Raw genomic sequence first — 4,588 nt, forward strand, 5'->3', positions numbered from 1 at the left:
GACAAGGAACTGGGCGGGAAAGCGCCTGAGGTCCAGGTTCCTCAGTCGACTGAGATGCCTGAGACGGCAGTCGAGCGATCGATAGATCTGGCACGTACCAACGTCACTTTTGCTATCCCGCTGTCGACTGATTGCCCATCAGGATCAGCTGCTCAGACTTCTGCTGCGCCAATACCGACTGCTCTGCCATCATCGCTTTTCACTACGTATCAAACTCCGGACGACCCACCAGCTGCCGCCAAACAAGCTCTTCTTTAGTTGAACCTTGTGATGGGGCAAATGAAAGTGGTGCATGAAGCCAGTTAGGTGGCCTTCAACGCCGGAGCAGCTCTGCAGGCCAATGTCCAGGTTAGTTGATTCCTGATTGATCATACTTCTCATCCGATCACCCACTGGGTATGATTGTTTTGAAGTTGTACAAGGCAATTTGAGTCGTCTTGATTTGAATCTTTGAACTAGTGGGGGCACTCTTAGTGCACCCACTGGGTGTAGTCCCCGAGACCATAGTTGACTGCGCAGTCGACTGTGGTATGAGAATCTAAATTTTGTCACTCGGTCTGGACGGACCAGGTCGAATGAAACCAGAACCAGTGGGGGCACGCTAAATACTGTAATGACTTTTTATCTCAGTCAACTGATATGGCTTATACTGCAAAAATCTTGTGATCTTGGGGATCAGCTTTCAGCAATGAACAAGCAGCAAATCAGCCTCAACCTTGATCTGGAATTGGCCAAGAAGAATCTCAAGACTGCTCGTGATGAAGTAGTTGTCATGGGAGGTAACCAATCGTCAACTTTCTATCTCACTGCTGGCACTTTTCCTTTCCATTTTTTGAACCGAGTGACTCCACTCGAGCAGATGTATGTAGTGAAAACCGTCAACTCCAAGCCCGTCTGAAGAATGTTATTTCTTTAGAGAAAGTGAAGCAGGCTTTGGAGAAGAAGGATATGGATCTTGCTGCTGCACAGAAGGAAGCGTGAGAGAAGACGGCGCTTGCTGACAATAAGCTTGCTTCAATCGGCAAGTTAGAAGAAGAGAACTCCAAACTGAAGATTGCTGTTTCTGACGCCAATCGAGAGGTCGAGCGACTGAAGAAAGACAAGGACAAGCTGACTGACGAGCTTCGGAGCCTCAAGGCCAAGAAGGGCGAGTTGGAGTCTTATCTGGGCCAGCTTGCTGCAAAGCTGGTCCTAAAACTTGAAGGTATCGATGATTGACTGACTTATTGCGGTCGACTGTCAAGCCTGATCGTATCGTCGACTCACTATTTATTCAACTGTGCAGAGCTTTGCCAAGACTTTGAAGCGGAAACTGGGCGGGTCGAGACGGGTCTCGATCCCATAAATTGTCCAGTCAAGGATGACGTCGCAATGAATGTGCTGCGCTTGGAATCTCGCATGGACAGCGCGGTTGCTTATCTTGCCCGCCTGAAGGTGGGGATGACTCGGGTTGATGCTGAACTCTGGCCTCAGGCGGAACTATCTCAAGACCTCGAGTCTCTGATGGCTCGACTGAACCAAATACCTGACCGAGTGCAAGAATGGAAAAAGTCGTCTGCTCGTTGCGGTGCTGATGTCGCCTTGTCTCTGGTCCGAGTGCACTGCAAGGATGTCAAAGAAGACGAGCTGGCGGAGCTCAAGGTTGCTAACACAAAAAGGCACACTTTCCAGTCCTTTATGGACACTTTCCTTGATGCTGCCACTCGCATCGTAGACAGCATAGACCTTGACAGTTTCTGTGACCCAGCCAGTCCTTCACCCGACGAGTGACCAAAAAACATTATGCTCCACCTTTATTTGCCTTGGAATGCCGAGTGATTGTGTAATATTTAAACTTCTTCGGGCTTGATGATCGAGTACTTTTGATATGCGGTCCGGAACCTTAGGATTTATCTGGACTTTGTTTACCTTGAAATATGCTTGCGTTTGTCTTCGAGTGGGTTTCGTTCTTCACTCGGAATAATCTTTGAACTTGAGATGTAGCTCTGAGGAGGAGATTCCAGTCGACCTGCACCTCATCGTCCTTGCGGATGAGGATGGAGCGTACGTTGTACTTGTGGTGTAGCTCCAAAGGAGAAGGTTACAGTCGACCTGCACCTCGTCGTCCTTGCGGATAGGGATGGAGTGTACGTTGTATTTTGGCGTAACTCCGAGGACAAGGTTGCAGTCGACCTGCACCTCGTCGTCCTTGCAGATAGGGATGGAGCGTACATTGTATTTGTGGCGTAGCTCCGAGAAGAAGGTTGTAGACGACCTGCACCTCGTCGTCCTTGCGGATAGGGATGGAGTGTATGTTGTATTTGTGTCGTAGCTCCGAGGAGAAGATTGTAGTCGACCTGCACCTCGTCGTCCTTAGGCGAGTACTGGACTGCAGCTAAGCCCCCGAGTGGGAGGGTTGCTCATCACTCGGTAGGATTTTTCAAACTTAGGCGAGTACTGGACTGCAGCTAAGCCCCCGAGTGAGAGGCTTGCTCACCACTCGGTAGGATATTTCAAACTTAGGCGAGTACTGGACTGCAGCTAAACCCCCGAGTGGGAGGGTTGCTCACCACTCGGTAGGATTTTTCAAACTTAGGCGAGTACTGGACTGCAGCTAAGCCCCCGAGTGGGAGGGTTGCTCACCACTCGGTAGGATTTTTCACACTTAGGCGAGTACTGGACTGCAGCTAAGCCCCCGAGTGAGAGGCTTGCTCACCACCCGGTAGGATTTTTCAAACTTAGGCGAGTACTGGACTGTGGCTAAGCCCCCGAGTTGGAGGGTTGCTCACCACTCGGTAGGATTTTCCAAACTTAGGCGAGTACTGGACTGCAGCTAAGCCCCCGAGTGGGAGGGTCGCTCACCACTCGGTAGGAGTTTTTCACACTTAGGCGAGTACTGGACTGCAGCTAAGCCCCCGAGTGAGAGGCTTGCTCACCACTCGGTAGGATTTTTTTCACACTTAGGCGAGTACTGGACTGCAGCTAAGCCCCCGAGTGAGAGGCTTGCTCACCACTCGGTAGGATTTTTCAAACTTAGGCGAGTACTGGACTGTGGCTAAGCCCCCGAGTTGGAGGGTTGCTCACCACTCGGTAGGATTTTCCAAACTTAGGCGAGTACTGGACTGCAGCTAAGCCCCCGAGTGGGAGGGTTTCTCACCACTCGGTAGGATTTTTTCACGCTTAGGCGAGTACTGGACTGCAGCTAAGTCCCCGAGTGAGAGGCTTGCTCACCACTCGGTAGGATTTTTCAAACTTAGGCGAGTACTGGACTGCAGCTAAGCCTCCAAGTGGGAGGCTTGCTCACCACTCGGTAGGATTTTTCAAACTTAGGCGAGTACTGGACTGCAGCTAAGCCGCCGAGTGGGATGGTTGCTCACCACTTGGTAGGATTTTTTCACACTTAGGCGAGTACTGGACTGCAACTAAGCCCCCGAGTGAGAGGCTTGCTCACCACTCGGTAGGATTTTTCAAACTTAGGCGAGTACTGGACTGAAGCTAAGCCTCCGAGTGGGAGGCTTGCTCACCACTCGGTAGGATTTTTCAAACTTAGGCGAGTACTGGACTGCGGCTAAGCCTCCGAGTGGGAGTGTTGCTCACCACTCGGTAGGATTTTTGAAACTTAGGCGAGTACTGGACTGCAGCTAAGCCCCCGAGTGGTATGGTTGCTCACCACTCGGTAGGATTTTTTCACACTTAGGCGAGTACTGGACTACAGCTAAGCCCCCGAGTGAGAGGCTTGCTTACCACTCGGTAGGATTTTTCAAACTTAGGCGAAAGGGATTCGCGGCTAAGCCCCCGAGTGAGAGGCTTGCTCATCACTCGGTAGGATTTTTCAAACTTTAGGCGAAACGGATTCGCGGCAAAGTCACCCACTGGGGGATTTCAGACGCAAAAAAAGTAACAACAACCATTTAGGAAGACTGTAAAGCTCTTATCTTTGATAAACAGACTACAAAGGTATTTCTTATTACATCTCATCCGAATGAGTACTTAAGTATAAAAGGGGCGGAGCAGCTCCGCGTTCCAAGCCCGTGGCTCGTCTTTCTGATGCTCGACATTGTATAGATGGTATGCTCCATTGTGGAGAACTCTGGTGACAATGAAGGGACCTTCCCAAGCAGGGGCGAGCTTGTGTGCTTTCTGCTGATCCACTCGAAGTGCCAAGTCTCCCTCTTGAAAGGCTCGGCCTCTCACGTTTCTGGCGTGGAATCGACGCAAGTCTTGCTGATAAATGGTCGACCGGATTAAGGCCATCTCTCTTTCCTCCTCTAGGAGATCGACTGCGTCCTGCCGGGCCTGTTCTGCTTCATCTTCAGAGAAGAGCTCGACTCAGGGTGCATTGTGAAGCAAGTCACTAGGTAGAACAGCTTCTGCTCCATAAACCAAGAAGAATGGAGTTCGGCCAGTTGACCCATTGGGAGTTGTCCTCAATCCCCAAAGAACAGATGGAAGTTCATCGACCCAGGCGCCTGCTGCATGCTTGAGATCACGCATCAGTCGGGGTTTCAGTCCTTTGAGAATCAAGCCGTTTCCTCTTTCTGCTTGTCCATTCGACTGAGGGTGGGCGACCGAAGCATAGTCGACTCGTGTGCCTTGGGAAGCACAGAAG

This window comes from Triticum aestivum, chromosome 3D (genome assembly GCF_018294505.1).
Source record: "Triticum aestivum cultivar Chinese Spring chromosome 3D, IWGSC CS RefSeq v2.1, whole genome shotgun sequence".
Taxonomy (NCBI): Eukaryota; Viridiplantae; Streptophyta; class Magnoliopsida; order Poales; family Poaceae; genus Triticum; species Triticum aestivum.